The sequence below is a fragment of the Argiope bruennichi genome, chromosome 7 (assembly GCF_947563725.1).
Source record: "Argiope bruennichi chromosome 7, qqArgBrue1.1, whole genome shotgun sequence".
In the NCBI taxonomy this organism is placed as follows: Eukaryota; Metazoa; Arthropoda; class Arachnida; order Araneae; family Araneidae; genus Argiope; species Argiope bruennichi.
Window position 1 is genome coordinate 17,739,916 of NC_079157.1, and position 22,059 is coordinate 17,761,974.

General features: G+C 29.2%; 1 protein-coding gene across 3 annotated transcripts in view; it reads left to right on the forward strand.

The window, feature by feature from the left end:
- LOC129974995 (epidermal growth factor receptor-like) overlaps window positions 1–22,059 on the forward strand; it is an 87,007-nt gene that overhangs the window by 17,625 nt on the left and 47,323 nt on the right. The window contains exon 1 of one of the 3 annotated variants that reach the window (XM_056087847.1): window positions 8,683–8,701. The exons of the other annotated variants lie outside the window; for them this stretch is intronic. The gene's annotated coding sequence lies outside the window, so the exon portion shown is untranslated. Of the gene's footprint in view, window positions 1–8,682; window positions 8,702–22,059 lie in introns of those variants that run through there. 3 annotated transcript variants of the gene reach the window in all.

Consider the following 22,059-nt stretch of genomic DNA (forward strand, 5'->3'; position numbering starts at 1 on the left):
AGTTTTTAATAAACGCATTTTTATTATAACGCTAATTTTCGTAACTAGTACAATCGAGGAATTGGAACTCGAAGTTCATTTCGAAAATTACCTAGAATCTCTTTTAATACTTTTAAAAGTGATTATATTATATATCTGTTTAGCTTTGAAATCTGAATTTACAAAGCTTGTATTCATTTATCTAGTTCTGAATCCCATCAACCCTGCTGGAATGCAGATTTTAATTAGCATTCTTTATTAATACGAAATTCTTAATTTATTTTTATTGTTAAATCTGCAGTTTTAATTGTAAATATTTAAGCCAAGATTTTTAATTCATCTAATTGCCTCGTTCTGTTAACCCTACAACAAACTGCTAAACTTATTAAACTTTATAATTCATTAATTACAGTCCTTTTTATCTATAAGGTTCAATCTCTGACGAATTATCTATTTTAACATTTCGAGCGAATACAAAAGATTTTGATAAGCCAACTTAATTGTTAAAAAGTCGATCTGTGAACCGGTAGCATTTTAATTTCCGCATTCTTTTTGTATTTAAGGCTTCGTCTCTTTCATTCTCTCCTCAATGTCGACTGGCGTTTAACAACTCTTTTCTTCGTTAGCTTCTATTCCTTTGCTTTCGCACCTAATGAGGGCAAAGCAGGTTTTAAGATTGCCAGCCAGCGATAAGAGGATTTGGTGTATGTATGCACAATAAATAGTCCTGCCACTTCCTTGTGTATTGCAGCTGTAAATTCTAGCTGTGTGACAAAAGACTGGTTTCTAAATGTGAAAGGTGAAAAATATTGACGGAGAGAGAATAGTAGAAGGTTTATTTCTTTAAAATCAAACGATTTTTTTTATTAAAAAAATCGTCTTTTTTTTTTTTTCTAACACTCGACGTTATTAAATGAAGGTGTTTCCTTTCTCACATGTTTTCAATAATTGAGGTCGCGTACCAAGTTGGAGAGTAATTAAATTTTTTTGGGGAGGAAAAAGTGGCAAGAGTGAAAAGACACGAATAACTTTTTATGTTGAAGGTTTCAGTGACTCTCTACATGCTACTGCCATTAATTTGACTCAGACAGTTGTTTGTGACGGAATCGTATTACTTTTCTTACGCATGTTGTTTAATTGCATCGCGTTTATTTTATTTCGTTAAAATGATTTGAAATAGCTTGACACTTGACCTGTTTTTAGAAACCATGATCTAAATTTATTTATTTTTAATTTCTTGTAGTTAAATTTTTGGAGTAATTTAAGTGCAATATTTTTTATTAATATGAAAATTAATTAGTCTGCATTCACTCCAATTTTTCGACCCCCCCCCCTCCAATTTGTGACCGCATATTACTCTGTCCCACTTTAATATAGGACGATAAGTTAATGAAGCATTAATTAATCATAAATAAAAAAGAAATCCAAATTACTATTCAGTACATTTTAGTGAGATATTGTAATTAAAGAAGATTTCTTCACTATCTTATTTACAATTTTTAAAAAAAATTTAAGGAAAAATGTACTATGAAAATTTTTATTTTCTCGTATAGAGAAAGTATTGTAAACATCAAAAAATTCGAATTCGAGATTTTGTCAAATCCTCATGGATTTCAAATACGCATTTTTGGCATTATATTTGTCTGTCTATTAACAAAATAACTAAAAAAAAAAAAAACTGAGCTAGATGAATGAAATATAGTGATGTGATGTATGAATGTATAACCACATTTGTAGAATTCTATCAAATTTTGAACAAAATCTATTTAGAAGAAGTCTGTCTGTCTGGATTGTTCGAGTATAATTGAACTCGATAACTTCAAAACGTATCTAAAATCTTAGTATATTCTGAATCTACCATCTAGAATATATTTTCTAGTTTTAATTTTTCAAATTTTGAATCAAATCTATCGGAGAATTGGCCGTCTATCCGTTTTTACTTTAGCGTACATGCATAGCAAGAACTCATAGGCGCAATGACTTAAATCAATGAAATCCTTATGTTACCGTTTGACTACAACTGGGATGTCAAATTTGGTATCAGCTCGGCAGGTCAAAAGGCGTCCAAAAGACATATTCGCATGATAGATTCAGTAAAATTTTCCGTTTAAAATATATTTTATTTCTTATTTTAAACTATATTATCCGCCAAAGATCTATATTTCTTTATTATTTATTCTTCAGCTGTCGTCGCTTTACCCAAGATAACCAATATTTTATGCAGGAGAATGGATATATGACATCTAGTGGAGAAAGTTTCGGAAGAGACTATTTCTGTTTATTTTTGCATAATTTCATTTGGATTTCTTGAATCAAATTTAAATTGCTGTATACAGTGGGATTAGGGCTACTGAAAAATTTGCCTCTTGTTTCTGATGTATGTTTGTATTCTGAATTTTTATTATTTTTTAACAAAAAAATATTATTTCTCAGCAATCGTTTTAAAAACCGTAAATATTTTATTCATTTTATCAGTTTGTAAAATGTTCTATTCTCAATATAGGGACTTGTATTATTTATTTTTTATTTACCCATTTTTTATTACATTATATTATGTATTCCTATCTGTTCACAACTTAAAAAAAAAAAAAAAAAAAAAATACGCGCTATTACAGAGATATTTTCCTCAATCGTGGATGGCAGCTTCACTCGCTACCCACAAAGTGTTAAATCAAATCAACTGTTATAAAATTGACTGTGAACTATGCTTTTCCTTTCACAGTGGAACTTAACAAAGGAAACGATTTGCAAAGCGAAGTGTCGTTAAGGTTTTCTAACCGCTTGTGGCATTGACAGTTCCAGTTTTATGCTGTTCCTTATTCATATGAACTTTGATAATGTGAATTGATCATGCTTTTTAAATTCATCTCCGGACTTTCTGTATTTAAAAAAGGATTGAATGGAGGAATATATTCGGTATAATCTGGAACGTGATATTAATACTTTAGTTATATGAACCTATTCGTGACAAAATTTAATTTTTAAAAGAAATTCAAAGTTTCTTACTAATAAAATTTTATTGACCATATATTATGTACTATATAAGATTTTTAAAAAAATCAAATTTGTCAGCAACATGTCTCAAAGCTAAAACTAATTATTTCTTCCCTATCCCCGTTTAGTATGAATATTTAGTATTTAGTATCAGGTAACGAATATTTAGAAAAAGCTTATAGAAATGAATTTTTCGTTTCAAGTAAATAATTTTTTGAAAGAACTTATAAAAATAAATCAATTTTCGTTTTCAAGTTGAGAATTTTTAAAAGGAGCGTATAAAAAAGGAAACAATTTTCGTTTCAAATAAAGAATTTTTAAAAAGAATGCATAGAAATAGAACAATTTTCGTTTCAAGTAAAAAAAAAATTATTACACCGAATATCAATTATTGGTGTATTCAATTAAACTTCTCCTTAATATATCAGTTCTTAAGTTAAAGTTCTGTTTCGATATATCTAACTAATTATAACCATGCATGCCGTGATGTTTTCCATATTTGTAACTTTTACTGTTGCTAATTTTAATGCATCATTTGTTATAACTGCTGATGGAAGCATTTTAGAAAAGAAGCGGAATTAATTTACTCTATTTATATGCTAATTGCTCGTTGTCTTATGCTGCCCTGTGACGACATGCTTTTTATTTTCTTTCGGCATAATGTATCTGTAGCTATATTTTCTACATATCTGTCAATCTATAATTTGATAAAAATTATTTCTATTTGAATGGTATTCAGGAGTTAAATAAGCAATGTTAGTAACATAATTAAATGTTTTTAATATGCATGTAATGCATACATATAATAATTAATTATCATATTTTTTATTATTGTTATTATTTTGCAAGATGTACTGATTTAGAACGAAAGACCTATTAAGAGAAAATATAGAACAATAATAAAATAATTTCCGTATTACTTCATTGTCAGAAAACTTAATTTGAGAATTCGTTGTTCAAATTTTTGACAAGATGATTATTCTAGTTGTTCATGAGTAAAAGTAAATATATTATTCAATTAATTTTGGATTGTTTTTTCTAGCTTAGTACTGTAAATCCATCTTACCGTGCTTCTGTAGACCACGCCCTTAAATTTTCAGTTACAGCTTAGTTTAATTTGCACTGTTTATTTATAATTCCTTTTAATGTATTCTTATAACCTATTTTTAATAGTTAGAACAACAACCTAATTTTCCTCAAGTGCTGTTCTTAATTTTAATTGCGCTGTCACTAATGCGTATTCACTTTGTCGAATATACTCAAATTATCCTTACGTCCGTTCATTGTTGAAGAAATATAGAGCCCAGGAGCGAATTTAATTGCATCATTTTATTTGTTCTCCATACTTAGACGGAAATTAATTACCATTCTAATTTACTTTTAATAATTGCCATTAGCGGCAACCTGAATTCCAAACTTGGACTGTTTAAAAAGAAACTAGGTAAGAAAGCAAAAGCTCCGAAAACGTCTCTCAACTTTTGCTGTTGCTGAAGTAATGACGATAATAATAATAATAGCAATCCCGCTTCCAAAAACAAAGCAAAACGAAAAAAGCTCGTTGCAAAATCTTCTCGAGAGTAGAATATGCATTATAGTTATTCCATTCTTGCCCTCCACTTTCATCCCCCTCCCTTCAATCCCGTGGTTGCTATGACCCCGCCCACTTTCCCTTGCGAAGAAGAGGTGTTCGAGTTCGAATACTTGTTGCTGTGTTCGGCAGACATTCTTAATCGTCTACGGTTCGTCGAATCAGTACATTTGTTGGAACAAGCGATTCAGACTAGATGGTTTGGAGGGGAGGGAGAAAGAACTTGTATATGTTGGATGAAATGTGGAAATAAAACGTATTATATGAATGTGTACGTGAAAGTATGAGTGGGAGAGAGCTTGCAAATGGAATAAGAACAATAATATACACCGATGATTTCTTTCCATTCCAAGAAAGGCTTGTGTTCGCGCCTTTTGGTTGTTTTGGGATTCTTTTGTTCTATTTGCTATTTTCACTTTTCTTATTTCATCTTTCAGATTTGAAGCAAAAAAAGAAAGATGTTTACTGGAAAGTAATTTTCTTTCCGAATTGTTTATTTGCAATCGAAAAAAAGTGTTGAGTTAGCTCTATCATTATCGTTACTTTATTTCATTCAGTTTACTTTTCGCTTGATAGGCATAAAAGAAAGCGCAAACGATCTTGAACAGAAATAGTAAATATTTAACTTTGGAATCGTAGAATATATAAATATTTTTATTTTCTTTAGCCTTAAAAGATAGGGGAGCCAAGATACATTTCGACAAAATTGATCCTATTTCTTAGAGTTGTTTATGATTTGTGTTTTGTTTAGTTCTTAATTTCTTGGAATGGTGGAAAATAGTTCTTTGAAAAAATTTGTTTTAAGATGCTCTTCTTTTTAAAGTTTTGTGTTCTTTAAAAACCTTTTTATCAGTTGAAAAATATTTATTTTGAATTTTTGGGTAATGATATAGACATGGAATTCCGATCAAATTATATTGAAATAAAAGTGGCATCATCTATTCTGGAAGTAAATATGATCATAAAACAATTTTCATTCATGTTTATAAATTTTTCCCTTATTAAAGGAATTTGAAACGTATTTAGTTGAAGTAAGATTTTTTTTGTATTTAAAATGATTTATTTGTTTCAGTAATAATATTTTATATCCTATAAAAAAACACCTTGCATTATATATATATATAAATTCTTAAAGAACATTTAAATAAGCAAATTAATTTTAATTCGTGATTTTTACTAGTGAACTAGTACTTCCCATTAACTTATTTTTCTAAAGAAAATAATGAGTACTTTCATTGAGCCACTAAGCAAATTAAAATGAAATTAGATCATATTTATTTATACATTATTTTTGATCATCAAGGATTGATTTCGAAGACGAATCCATGATGAAAAATGTAAATAACTATTAATCAATATGTATATGTATATGTATAAATCAATATGTATATGCATAAGATGCTTTGTGGACCCAGAATCAGGCCAAGTTTTGTTAATCGTTATTTGGCAACAGCTGGCATTTTTAGATTGTTTACAGGCTTTCTTCGGCTGTTCGTTCAAGTTGAAATGAAGCTATTAATATTATTTTTTTTTTGGTGTTGCATAATACGAAAAAATGGGCTTAATTCGAACAATTTCAGTTAGAAATCGAAAACGAGAAATTAGGGTAAATGAAAGTATTAAAGAATTATTCTTAAGGAGATCCAATAAGAATGAACAAACTAGATATGCGAAGCGTCGTTGTGTACGGAGCTAAGTTTCCAAATCATAGAGGCATCGGCAGTTAATTTCGTCACTGTATAGCTAACCACTTAGAATCTATATCATTTTTTTCAGTATGATTTAAAATAATATAATAAAAATAATATAATATCGTTAAAATAATTCAATATTATTTTTGTAATAAGCTTCAGTTTATCAAAGTTGATTGACGTGACTAAATTAATCTTATTAATATTCGCCATTTTCGGCGATTATTTCAATGTTATTAATATTTATGTCTGCTGATTTTGCTGAAATACATCTTACCAAAACATTTGTAATTTTTAAATATATTAGAATTATATACATTCGCTTTCTGTCAATTACATAGCTTTCTATCTACTACCAGAAATATTTAATCCTTGAAATTGATCAGTTAATAAATTCAATTAATTAGTAATTTATGTAAAAATTATTATTAGCATTTCGGGCGTTTCGGAATTACTTAAATAAATTTGTATTTATTGGTGAATGTATTTCTTATTACCTGACTGAAACACATAACTACTAAATGGTGAGAAATCGAGCTGAGAATTAACTCCCTAGAAGTAATTAAATTAAAAAAATCCTATATTGTATTAGTTATCTTGAATTTTATTTATCTTGAAATCAACATTTCTTTGTTCCACAACCCGTGTGGTTAGCAAATGATGTATTTTGATCAACTATATATTTATTATTTTTTGCTCATTTTAAGAATACATGAAAACAGTCAATTTAGATTTCTTTTTCAGCTTAGTTCACATTTCCTTTGTTGGTGTTGTTTTTTCAATAAAAGTGTTTTTAGTGGAGTAAACCTTTCGATTTTCATAATTAAAAAATGCTCTCTTAAAATGTTAATAATTTTTTTTATTAATTATTGTAAATGAAAATATACTGAACGGAGATTTTCTTTGATATGAAAAATAATTTATTTGTTAGAAAGATATTTAAATAAACAATTCACGTATTTCTAAAAATATATATGCACCAATCAGTCTTGAGAATGGTATTAATGTTAAAAAAAAAAAAAAAAAAAACACTTGTATTCTTTGCTTTCGGAATATTCGTAAGAATGTTTCACTTTTAGTTTGTTCATTTTCATTTGTAGGAATTTCATTTGTTCATTTCATTTTATTCATTGTTTTCGTAAAATTTAATTTAGTTGATTGTCATTTAATTAGATTTATTGATATTATGCTGTCAAATTTTAAAATGACCGCTCAGTGACAACATATGAAATACTTATGTTGTTTAGAAATAACCTTTGTTTACTCGTTGTGTTTCTAGTCATCAATTTTATTCTTTACAAATAACAACGACTGTATTTCTTTATTCTTTACAAATAACAACGACTATATTTCTTTTTCGTCTTCATTTTGTTGGAAGCACAGAACAATACTGACGTTAAGAACACAGGCACATTATTGCTGCTGTCAAAATACAAGCTGTTCTGTTTCGTATAGTTATCTGCTGAAATATTGCACTTTTGGAACAAGACCATTTTGTACATTTTCGATTAAACAAAAATTGTTTCATTAAAAAAAAATACTTCTAAGTCAATCTATCAAGGATATTTCACACAACTTTTTTTTTCACCGAATAGAATCTTTTTTACCTCCATTTCCGCGGCGCCTTTATTATGACCTTGTTTATTAGGATGTGGATTAAGTTTGTAGAACGAAATTAAATTCCCTTTGTAACTTAAAACCTTAGCAGTAGACCCACGTCCTTCAGTCCTGTGATATGTCCTTGTTGTCCTGGTAGTCTAAATAAAACTTTTTTCCCCACTAAGGCCTTGTCTCTTAACACCTCCTCGGCGAATTTCCGCCGTTGGTGGTTGAGTATGTAAATCTGATCCTAAGCCACTGGTTCTTAGTATCCTCTGTTTTTTTTTTCAATCGTTGCTGGAGGTAAACATATGTGCCTTAGCCGCTGGAGATGTCCCTTTTTTTTTTCTTTTTTTCTTCTTTTTTTTCTCTCTCTCTCTCTTTTGTTTGGTTTTAAAAAAAACATATTTTGTTTGAGATTCAGACGAATCAGGGTCTGTATTTTCATATCAAAACAAGTGTTGTATAGAATTTTGGCGCTAAAAAAAACGAGTCCGTTAGTGTTTTTATGCAAAGGAATTGGTATTCGTTTGTCGAAAAACGAACACTATCGCGATTCATCCTGGCATTCTTAGTTTTGGTACACACACGATTTGGTTCTTGGAAAGTTGCAGCATCAAATTCGTTCTGGTTGACTGAAAGCGATAGTCTGATCTGTTGAATGAAGTTAAACTATGTTTGAGAAAGAAAAAAAAAAAAAAATAATGATGAAATGAAATAAAATAAACATGGGCAATGTGCTGACCACTTAAGATGGCCTGATAAGCTTGTAAGATTTCTTTTTCGTGTTATTTTAAATTCGCATTTCTGAGATATTGGAACCTGCGTCTGACGGATGTGATCAATACAGGTTAGATATTTTAATATTTGTATTACTATGAAATATTTTGTTGATAAAACTGAATTGTTATCCGATCAAAATTCACTTTATGTGTGTGAAATAGTTTTAAGTAGATAGAAATTTACTTAAATGTGTATAGTGTTTTTTTTTAATAATTCAATTATTAAAATGATTGTTGTTTTGTCTGTGAGCCTTCCCATTATCCCTTTGGACCCCATCGGGACATCTTTGTCCCACTGATATTTTTAATTTGATAAGTAAATGGGGAATTTATTGAAGTGCATGTCCCAATGGTTTTCTATGATTATATTCATAGGTTAGCGTAATTTTTAGCTACATCTTAGTAATAACATAGTAATAAACCCGAACAAAAACTGTATTTGTTATGAGTAAAATTGCACTCTGCAAAAACTGTTTTGCAATATATCATATATAGAAATGTCACGAATAATGTTGGATATGTAATTGGTAAGAGTTTTCTTGCAGTGAAATTGTTTTAAAATATTATAAAAACTAGAGACTTAACTTTTCGCTGTATTTTATGTGGTCACTTCATCTCCAGTGGGACACATGTGTTCCATTTAAAAAGACCTCTGGGACACATATGACCCACCTCAAAAATTATACTTATAGTTAATTTTTGTTTTTATTTTAGCAGAATTTAGCAATTTATACTTTATTTCACCCATTAGAGCCCTAATTTATCTTAATTTTGGAAAAGAAAAAAACTGATATGATTGAAATATTTTGATTAATTTCAATAAATTAATTGATTTTTTTATAATGCAGTATTTCGCTGTGTTTAAAAGAAAAAAGTGAAATCGATAGAATTCGTTTTGCTGTTTTTATATGAAATAAATGTAGACAGTTTTGACATGCTGACAGCTAAATATAAAACAAATAAATATATTATCCCATAATCAGCAATCTGCTTGTTAAATTTTTTGAAAAAAAAAAATATGATTTTTATCATTTAAAAAAAATAATTTTAAACAATGATGCATTAAGTAGACGAAAACCATATCGAAGTTCTTTCTCTTTGGATATTTTTCACAATTGAATTCGTCATGCACTTGTTTTGTCTACGTTTCTGATGACGAGTTCATTTATCATACAGATTTATAAAATCTACTGCCTTTATATACTTTTAAAGTCTGCCTTTATATACTCTACTTTTCCGTGCCATTAACAAATTAAATAAGCACTTAAATAAGCACAAGTGCATAAGCAAATCATGCACTTGTTTTGTTTACGTTTCTGATGACGAGTTCATTTATCATACAGATTTATAAAATCTACTGCCTTTATATACTTTTAAAGTCTGCCTTTATATTCTCTACTTTTCCGTGCCATTAACAAATTAAATAAGCACAAGTGCATAAGCAAATCATGCACTTGTTTTGTCTACGTTTCTGATGACGAGTTCATTTATCATACAGATTTATAAAATCTACTGCCTTTATATACTTTTAAAGTCTGCCTTTATATATTCTACTTTTCCGTGCCATTAAAAAATTAAATAAGCACAAATGCATAAGCAAATCATGCACTTGTTTTGTCTACGTTTCTGATGACGAGTTCATTTATCATACAGATTTATAAAATCTACTGCCTTTATATACTTTTAAAGTCTGCCTTTATATTCTCTACTTTTCCGTGCCATTAACAAATTAAATAAGCACAAGTGCATAAGCAAATCATGCACTTGTTTTGTCTACGTTTCTGATGACGAGTTCATTTATCATACAGATTTATAAAATCTACTGCCTTTATATACTTTTAAAGTCTGCCTTTATATACTCTACTTTTCCGTGCCATTAAAAAATTAAATAAGCACAAATGCATAAGCAAATCATGCACTTGTTTTGTCTACGTTTCTGATGACGAGTTCATTTATCATACAGATTTATAAAATCTACTGCCTTTATATACTTTTAAAGTCTGCCTTTATATTCTCTACTTTTCCGTGCCATTAACAAATTAAATAAGCACAAGTGCATAAGCAAATCATGCACTTGTTTTGTCTACGTTTCTGATGACGAGTTCATTTATCATACAGATTTATAAAATCTACTGCCTTTATATACTTTTAAAGTCTGCCTTTATATATTCTACTTTTCCGTGCCATTAAAAAATTAAATAAGCACAAATGCATAAGCAAATCATGCACTTGTTTTGTCTACGTTTCTGATGACGAGTTCATTTATCATACAGATTTATAAAATCTACTGCCTTTATATACTTTTAAAGTCTGCCTTTATATACTCTACTTTTCTACTTTTAAATAAATCGGAACCCAAAGGATTAAGAGTCTCTCTGGTTTTGGTATTGTTTATGATTGAATTGCACTAAGAATTTTTTTAAGTCTTCTAAATATGCATGTGATAATTTGGTATACGCAACGAAGCATTTGGAATTGAAATAATTTTTAAACTTTCCTTCCATTTTGGAATTCCTAATGAACGACTTTTGATGCCTTCTGTTTCACTGTCTTTTTTTTTTTTTTTTTTTTTTTTATTGTAAGAAACTGGGAAAGCCGAGCAAAATTACTTTTGGGCGCCTTTATCCACTGCAGTAACGGGTTTCCGACTGGGGCAGATTAGGCAATTGTCTAGGGATACTGCGCTGAAGTGGCTGCTATATGATCTATTAAAAAATATATTGTTAACCCTCCTTATAAACAAATTTAAAAAAATATAAATTGTATGAATTTTTAAATATTAGAATAATATTGACATTTTTTTCCAAGTATAATTCATTAGCTTTTTTCATTACTTTTTTTAAGTTTTGCATTATTTATAAATACCGAGTGATTATCTAAATAATATTGAATAGAAGCATGAACTTGCACTGTTCATAATAATAAAAACATATACATTTTTAAAAAGTTACTTAACTTAAAATTTAATCTGAAATAAATCATTGACATGTTAAAAATGTTGAAACTGATAACTATATTAACCAATCAGTTCGTTAAAGAGAGGCATCATATTGGGCACTGTCTAAGGTTGTTGAATGCTTAAATCTACCTCTGGTACATTGCCATACAATTATTTCTATCATTTTGCTTGCCGGTAGATTGAGTGACTTTGTAATTCTGAATGGCGACTAATGTTTTTCTGAAAATAATCATCATTTTTAGTTAATCCTTTTTTTTGGTTTCTTTTGGCGCTACAAATCTTCTATCGAGTTGTTTCCCTGGACCCATTAGCGAAGTGTGTGGTTGTCCGCTATTCATCGTTCCCAGGGGTGTCGTCTTTCATGTAACTGGCGTTCCAAACGACAAAGTCTGTGCCCGCATTCCACAGGGAAAGTAGCACTCGAGACATTTTTCGACGAACCATATCGTCCTTAGAGGCCCTCTTGGGGTAATCTTGTTTGCTCTCCGAAATTGGGTTTTCTTCGTTCTGGAGGAATGATTTATTAGATTTAGAAAATTTTCCACCAAATTTGTACCTTTTCTAAATCATTGTTATTTATCCTCGTCTTATTTTTGCTATTATCATTAAGTGTTTGATATATATATATATATATATTTGATGTTTACTTTTGGCCCTCCCCCCCACTTATTTTGAATTTTAATTTGTTCTTGCCGCCCTTGATGACCAGTTTGTTCATCCGAAATATTTGCTTTTCTGGCTGTTAAATAATTGATACGGAATGCATTTATTTAAAATTTCACCTTGTTAATTCATGAGAATAAGAAATATGAATTGTATGGATTATCTATTACAAATTAATCAGCATGGAAATTAAATGTGTATATTAAAACACAAAAGTCCTTCTTCAGAATTAAATGCCAAAAGAAAGCAATCTTTTACCTTAATTTTAGAGGTGGCAAAAGTATGAAAGAGAATAGTTTGTTGGGGAGATGAAATTGATTTGAATTTCATTATAGCGATAAAAGCATTATTACAGATTGTGTATCAAATTAAATTAAACAAAGAACTGTACGAAAACGAAGTAGGTTAATTTTTTGAGATGGAATGTAATAATATATTTGAGAAAAAATATTTTCGATGCATATAGCTGCAAAACATCAAAAACTTGTTTCATTTTTATTTAACATCTTTTAACCAACTTTTTTACTTTAAAAAAAATTGACCGTGACCTTTCTGTTTTTCTTGAAGGGCACATGCGCCAAATGTCATCCAGATCGGTTAAAAAATATATATTTGCAATAAAAAAACAAATAAGCTTTCATCTTTATGTAGAGATGTATATTTTTCAGATTTTTCTTGTCTGAAAACCACATGCGGCTATTTTGTAAACGTCTGAATTTTTAAAGGGATTTCTAAGCTTAAGCATAATTTCAGGTTCGACTCGGATCGGAAATATCTTCGATACGATTGCTTCAGTCCCAACGTGGTCCCTCCCGTTTTTTATGTAAATACAAAATTATTATATAATGAACGAAAAAAAAAAACCCTGTTCAATTTTATTTAAAGTTATAGATGCTAGAGAATTAAATAATAAATTAGCTGTAATATACTCACCAAGATTCTGAAACCTTTTCTTTTTAATAGTGAACGCTTTAATGACTTTTTTGATATTGTTTTAAGTTGCTGACATAAAACAGCATGCGCTTTACAAACAGCTTCCGATTCCTGGATGTATTAAATATCTCCGTACCTGAATGTCTTTTTTTGCTGAATTTGAGAATTTCCCACTTTCGATTAGCACATTCAAGGAAAGCGCCCAGATTTAGAAATAGAATGTACAGATTACTAAATTTAATTCTGTTAATTTGAATGGATTATTCCAGGATTCTCCCAAACAGTTTCTCATATTTCCTTTAACGTGTAGTCTATTATAAAAAATAGATGTAAATTTCTTTTGAAAGTAGATTACTTGGATTTGCTCTTTGGTCTATGGATGCTGTTCAGTTTAAATGCAGAATATAAATTAGAAATTTAAAAATATTGCAAATGAGCGCTTTCTGTGTGATGCATTCAGACAAATTTTTGTTTTAACAAATATGTCTTGAGCATTTTTGTAAAAACAAAAGCTACCCACTCAAACAACTATTTTGTATAGATCATATGTGCAAAACAGTTTCTTTCGGGTGGATTGGAGAACAGATGATTATTACTTTTAGTTGCGATACAGCATTTGTTTTAATAATTGTCATAGGTTTTTTTTGCTTGATATACTTTTTTTTACCTTATTTAATTTTGAAGATACTATTCTCCATCAAAATTCTTTGGAAATTTTGTGTTTCTGAATTTCTAAATGTTGAGCTTACTTTAATAGAATGAATGACCTTGTTGTCTACGAATTTCACATTCGTAATCTTGAAACTTGTTAAAAAAAATTTTTATATTAGCTGGGATGGAAAACAATCATAAATAGCCGAAATTCGATTAATGGAAAAGTTCCTGTAACAAGGCCGAAGACTTTTTTTGGCATGATACCAAAAAGGAAAGACTAATTAAGGGAAAGTTTTCATAGTGGCCTGATGTTTTATTTCAGCTAGTTTTGTGTCTTGTATTTTTGCTGAAGCTAGGATCTGAGAATACAGATATTTTCATCTAGAATTGCCATTTTGTATATTTCTTTTCTAAATCTGTCCATTAACTCTTCGCCGAAATACCATCCACATTTTAAACTTTGACTAACTTTATCCTTAAAATAAATAAAAATTCCTGTCAATTCATTTTTGATTAGTGCAGTATGTACGAAAAAATATAGTATAAATAAACACTGTAAATCTGCCAACCAACAAAATTAAGGTTTCGGCCCATTTCTTTTTAATTAGCCATGCGAAAAAATAATTTTTCTCGAACTTTCAAAGGCGATATTGGCAACGTATTTGAAATGCGTTCCTTGCGTTGAAAAAGTTTGATATAATTCGATTTTATAGGGATAAACTTCGACTTCTTACAAATGTATCTTTAAATACAGCTTTTTCTTTCTTCCACATGTTTTACATTATGTATTGAATGCCTAAGAGATAAAAACACATTTGGTACTCAACAAGTTAATATGGTCCTAGAGAACTGAGCCAAAGAACAAACTTATTCGCCGTTCCAGTATGCAACCTCAGTAGTCTACTAACCGTTTTTTCCATTCATGATTGAATAAGCAATTCCTCTTCACCATGGTATCGATAAACATCTCTCTTCACTTCGCGTCTCTCCCTCGGTGAGTACAGGTATAGCACTCCCAAGAAGAGCTACAAGGAGGGGCCCATTGTTGAGGAAGAGAATTCGCACACCCTATGGGAGGAGGCACCCAAGAGGGTTTCCTGGGCATGACCCTTGCTCCGAGGGGCTGCCTTCCATCACGGAACTCGTCTGCAAATTTATCCCGCTTTGTTGTAGCGTCTTTGAGATATTTTTGCTGAATACCTTTTTTTAAAAATTCAGAGTCGTTCGTGCCGATTGCATAATTCACTACAAGAAGAAGTTTTAAAGTTTTTAAATATATGTGTATGTGTGTAATGATATTTTAAAATTTAATTTAATCCTAATTAATTTCCAAAGTTTTATCTTAAATCAGCTCATATTAACTTCATTCTAAAATATTCTCTTATTTCCGGATCCCATTCCTCTTTTTCTATTTCATTAATTCAACGGAAGCTTTGTAAAAATGCTTAAGTCAGCAGTTCCCACTCTCTGAGTGAAGTGATCAAAATTTGCTAATTTAACACATTCTTATAAAAGATTCCTATAATTAATTCCCTTACCTAAATCGACACGTGTAAAGGAATCCCTATCAGAATCTCACAGTATATAATCATTGGGCCTAGCCGAAGTGAGAGAAGACACTTTTGAAAATTTTAAACTTCGCTTTATTTCATTCCGGAGGCATAATTTATGTACAAGAAACGAGGACGAAACTGATAACCGTTCACAAGTGATATAAGAACAGAAGAGAGTGAAATTTTCCCTTCCGTAGTTTTTACAATGAGATTTTGAAAGGAATTCTGTACACGTGTCGATTTAGGAAAGAGAACTATAGGTATCTTTTAAAAGAATTTGCTTAAGAATGGTATATTTTTACCCCTTCACTCGGGACGATTTCAGCAGTTTTACAGAGCTCACGCAACATTAATTAAATAAAAATGGTGAAATTGGATCAGGAAATAAGATAACATTTTAGAATTAAGTTAATATGCGCTAAATTAAGATGAAAATTAAGAAATTAATTAGGATTTAATTTAGATGTAGAGATATCATTACACACACATTCCATATAATCAAATATAATGATGAAGGCTACATGCCTTTCCATAAATTTGTGGGTATCATAAAAAAGGAATCTTTAGTTTTTGACATATTTACATATACTCGTATTTTTGACATCTTTATCAGAGTATTTGTTCTGTAGAATTTCGGCTATACTCTCTGAAATGCACATGCACCATTTCATATTTTTATCTATTTATTAATATTTATGCGTTGTACATATATATTTTCTAACTTTTTGACTCTTTTAGTTATTGCTTGTGGCATTGCAATTTTTCTTTTACAGTTCTTTGACCAGTATAAAATAAGTTTTATTCCTTCCTTTTACATTGGACTGAAAGAATTGAAGTGATCAAGCAGATTGTTAAATAGTTTAATGTATTGTGTGTTTGTAACATTTCTCAATAATAAAATTATTATACAAAAATTGTCACTAAAAAGTCTGACATCTCCCCTTTTTTTAAATGGTTAATATTTTGTAACAAAGATTTATAGCATTTCTGATTTGTAATATAAACATTTAATTTTGTAAGTTTTTTTAATCTGTAATGTTTGTTTAATTATAATTAATTTTATATTAATGTTGAAGCACGAAATATGAGTGATTAATTATATTAAATTTTATTTTTTGTTTGATATGTTTAATTTCGTATTGGTTAAGAAATTTTATAAAAACTTCCGACTTGGATTAAAATAACAAAAAAAAAAAAAAAAAAAAAAAAAAAAAAAAAAAGAGAGAGAGAGAGAGAGTGGGGGGGAAAAATCTTTTGAAAAAAAAAAAAAAAAGGCAAAGTTAATATTACATATTTTGGAAAAACACATGATCGTCCAAGAATATTTTTTTTACTTTATATTTTTCTAAAATATTTTCGAATTCCTTTTTCATTTAATCTTATTTTAAAATTACTGCTATTTTTAAAAGCGGAGTTGGCTTGTAGAATCCGATATTTTAACCATTAAATTCAATTTTAATAAAGTACGAAACTTTGTTCCTAATTATTTATTTTTATTGGAATGTAAACGAATATTCCATGACTAATTATCTTTTTTACAAAACAGAACGTTTCACACTCCACCTCCGAAGCGTAAAGAATTGCCGTTTCAGTTTAGTAATAATCCTTTATTTTCTAGCGGATGATACAGGCTTAAATGAAACTGGATGGCAAATCGTTTGCCATTAATTGTTTTAATCTATCTTTCTCGTCTGCGAATAATAATAAAATTAGAACGTCTTTTAGAATTTGATAAAATTTATTTTTGATTATGTTTGTTTTTTGCAAACGATTTCTTTTTCTTTTTCATTTATTTGTTTGTTTTTTGCCAACCATTTATTTTTCTTTTTCATTTATTTGTTTGTTTTTTGCCAACGATTTATTTTTCATTTGTAACGTATAAATCGAACTCTAATTACTGGGATGAATTGATATTTGATTCATTCCTGGTAATCGTATATTCCGACTAACTGATTATTTAATGAAATAAAACATTATTTTTAAGAGAGGAAACTAATTTGCTTATAATGACTACTTGAGCAATTTGTATTGATGTATCACTACTTGAACAATTGTTTCACTTGTCTTTATTCGTGTTAGATTTTATTTAGTGAGTTTCTTTTCTTTTTCTCTTTTTTACTTTTTTTTATATTGCGGAAGTTTGAATAATTCAAGTTCTGCTGTATTTGTATTTCGAAGTTTCTGCGTCTTAGGATAATTTTTTTTCTTGTTGCTTTCAATTTTTGGATTTTTTCATTAAAAACTCCATTTATTACTTTAAAAATTGACACATTCTTCTATTACTCAAGTTAATAAGAATGTAAATTTTTGTGACATTTTTTTTATTTTTACAAATAATAAAAATATAATAGATTAAAAGCTTTGAATTTTTTGTTTTTATCATTAAAAACTCCATTTATTACTTTAAAAATTGACACATTCTTATGTTACTCAAGTTAATAAAAATGTAAATTTTTGTGATATTTTTTATTTTTACAAATAATAAAAATATGATAGATTAAAAGCTTTGAATTTTTTGTTTTTATCATTAAAAACTCCATTTATTACTTTAAAAATTGACACATTCTTATGTTACTCAAGTTAATAAGAATGTAAATTTTTGTGATATTTTTTATTTTTACAAATAATAAAAATATGATAGATTAAAAGCTTTGAATTTTTTGTTTTTATCATTAAAAACTCCATTTATTACTTTAAAAATTGGCACATTCTTATGTTACTCAAGTTAATAAGAATGTAAATTTTTGTGATAATTTTTTATTTTTACAAATAATAAAAATATGATAGATTAAAAATATCTTTATGACTTAAGTATTAAAAAACAAATCTGAGGCGTATGCAATTTTCTTGCTACAAAGCTATTAATATTTTTAATATTATAGTTTAAAGATTTTTAAACTGTTTGCTTACGCCTTGTAAAGTTCAATGGAAAAGTTTTCGGCCCGCGAAAACTTTCATAAAAGTTTCTTTTAAGCAGTAATAGAAGGGTCGTTGGGAGGGTATGTTACCTGAAATTCATTTTGATTATAATTGTATCCATTTCGAATTCAAATATCTTTTTATAACATTAATTGGTGCATCAAATATATATGCGATTTTTTTATTTATTCCTGTTAAGTATTTTAAGCGGAAAAATAAAAAGTATATATATAAAAAAAAAAACCCTGTGCGTTTTAGAAAAATATTGCCAACTTTTTTAGAATCAAAATCCATCATTTACTATTCGTTTCATTCTTTCAAATTTTTAAAAAATCTTATATATTTATTTACTTATTTATATACTTGTTTATTTGTATCTAAGTTAATATACTTGTTTATTTGAAAATCTACTAACATTAGCAAATTTCACCGTTAAATTTTATCTTTAAAATTCTTGCTTATCATATTAATCAACCCCATTTCTCTGCACCAGTACCTATCTTCGCGAGCTGAAAGGGACCTACATCTCGAAATCTCTACAAACCTGCAACTCACACCGATTCACTCTGATACATACATACATCCCCACCTGTAAGAAAAGAAAAGGAAAACATTTAAACCCTCTCTCGCCGTCGTAACCGCACCTGTTAACTGCTCCTCCCCGAACGAAATTCCCATATTGGAAAAAGCTAAGCACCTTCGGATCTCGCAACTCAGGCCAAGTTCGATAAAGGGGAACATGCAGTCAATGCATAAGAGAGAGAAGGAAAAAAAAAAAAAAAGACCAAACTAAAATAACAAATTTTAAAAATGAAAACTCGTAACCGAAAGCGATGCTTAAAAAAAAGGGGGAGGAATAGAAGAAGCTATTTTGCCATATCTGAGAATCCTCACTGCTCAATGGTTCCCAGAGTTGTGAGTCCTCTCTCCGCAACCGGGTGATTAGCTGTCAGCCCCCCTCCTCTCTCGACCCTCCTTCCCATCTTGGACCTTCAATGCGATCTCTTGCCTTCGCGGGAACCGGTTTAAGGTAGTTAAGGGGTGATAGCCTCATGTTTTATTTATTTATTGCCTCCCCCCCCCCCCTCTGTCGTTGAATGGGTATTTTAGAGAGGTACTGGTCGGGTGGGATTCGTATATGTAATGTAATGTAAGTATGTGTGTGTATAATATCTCAGCAGTTCGTTATGTCTAGGAGCATGGATTACATCCAAAACATATTTTTTGGAGTTTCGTAGACGTTGGGGTTTAAGATGAGCGCTCAAACAAAACGAATAGTTATGGATAAGAGCTATTATTTTTTTTTTCAGTTATTGATTGGTTCGGTTTTTATTTATTTATTTTTTATTTTATCATTTGGGGTTTTTTCTTGAAAGCTATTGTTGGCAATTGTGCATTATATCAAGAGTTACCGTTTCTAAATCGTTTGCATTTTCTTCCACTCCTTCTTTCTTTCTTTTCTTTTTTATTTATTTATTTTTTTATAAAGAAACAAATATCACCAGAAGTATGTTTTTGTTTCTGTGCCCAAGAGTGTTGATAAATTTTTTCGTTTTGTTTAGATTTGCAGCTGTGTTATGGAATTCTAATTTAAAGTTAGGAAATAGTTACATTTTCCACAATTAAAGAGCTTTGTTTAGAGATCCTACTTAATATATATATATATATATATATATATATATATATATAAATGATATTTTAATTTAATTATATAATTTCTTTTCCTTTGCTTTTATAATGTTTTATTCCTATTAAGGAGTAATAAGGTATTAATTGAATCTAGAACATGCTTCATTTGAATGTTTAGAGCTTAAATACTAATTATTTCTATATTTAGCTTTGTTGTTCAACATTAAATCCGCCATTATCCTTAATTAATATTTATGTTAACTTCTATGGACTATTTTATCAGTGACAACTTCCATTCAATTGTATTTTGTTTTCATGTTCTGTATTGTATTTTGTATTTTGTTTCATGAATTGATAACTTTATGAATAATATTAATTAAGACGATATAAATAAAGTCATTTACTTTATCAAAATGCCTCATCTAATAAAATGCTAAAAGCAAAATATTTGAAACAAAGGCGAGAGTGTGCTATTAAAGTGACTCAACGTTGTGGCTATTCATTCCGATGAATAAAATGTCAAATGATCTGCTTTTGATTAAATTATTCATCTAAAAGAGTAAATATTTTGAAATTATATTTTGCTTTGAATTCTTATATGTATAAATTATAGTCATCCTATTTTTAAAAAATAATTCCAGTTTCTTATCGTAATTTGCTTAAGTATTTTTACGTTTTGTTTATGCCCGTATTATTAATTATTGCTACCAGCGGTAGTTCTGGATTTTTAACATTTTATGCCAACTAAGAATCCTTCTCTATATTTATAATATCTCTGGTTGATTTCTTTAACATTACTCAAATAATGTCATTTTGGGAAAAGGTGATTGATGTTTTTAGGTTTTAAAAGAAGAATCGATTTAATTGATTTTCTTACACAAGATTTTTCTATTCATCGTCTTTACAAAACTAATAATTTTTTTTTCTTTTTCTTTTCTCATTTACGAAATATAAGAAAGATATTGTTAAAAAATTCGAAATCGAGATTTTAAAGAAACATCGTTTTTGGATTGCTTGGAGTTCAAAAAACACATTTTTTTTGTATAATGCGCAATGCTTTGTGCGTTTATCTATGAACACGATAGCTCAAAAACTCTTTGAGCTGGACGGATGACATTTGGTATGCGGAACTTTAGGTCAAATTTGTAGATTTTTTATCACATTTTGTCTGAAACTTATTCATTGGAAGTCTGTCTGTTTGACTGTTCAAATATAAATTAATATTGTACGTATTAAACGAAGGGAGCTAGATGGATAAAATTTGGTACACATATTTAACAACCAAAATATAGTTCATATTGAATTTTGAGTCAAATATATCGAAGGGTTCAGTGTCTTTCGGTCTGTATTTTGGAATTTATGTAATCGTAATAGATCATAAGCGCAGTGAACTCAATCTGTATTTTGGAATTTATGTAATCGTAATAGATCATAAGCGCAGTGAACTCAAAATCAATGAAATTCGCTATGTGATCTTGTGACTACAACTCAAGTTATATATGAAATTTTGGTTGGAAAAAAGTGGAAAGTTACATAGGAAAAGTTTTCTCCTATGTGTTGGAAAAAAGTGTCCAACAAAATATATATTTTGACAGAAGATTTAAAAAAAAAAAAAATAGATTCATACCAAATATCTTTTTTTCGTAATTTTGATCGCCAACGTCATTTTAGGCATTCTCGGCAATGTCAGAGGTACACTATTTTGTTTGGGAGGAGGGGGTAACGATCTTTATCGGAGGGTGAGCGAGAAAGTTTCTAGGTGACTACTCCCTCTGTTTAATCTATGGGATAGTTACAAGAAATGTAAATTAAATTGTATTCAAATATCGCTTTTAAGGCATACCACAGTTACTCATATGCCAGGTGTTGTAATTTAGGCTTCGTGATGAAGCATGTTGTTATGAATCAGTTTTGATCGCATGTAATGTGGCGTGAAAATTTGAAGAATGAGGTACCTGTTCTTATCTTGGATTAGCATTATTCAGTCCGTTTCAAAATATCTCTCATGTTGTTGTTTTAAAACGGAATATCAATCTGACAAATTAAACAGTTCATCTGCCGCATCCTGATTAACTCTTTATTTACTGAATTATGCTGCCATCAATTTTTCAACTTC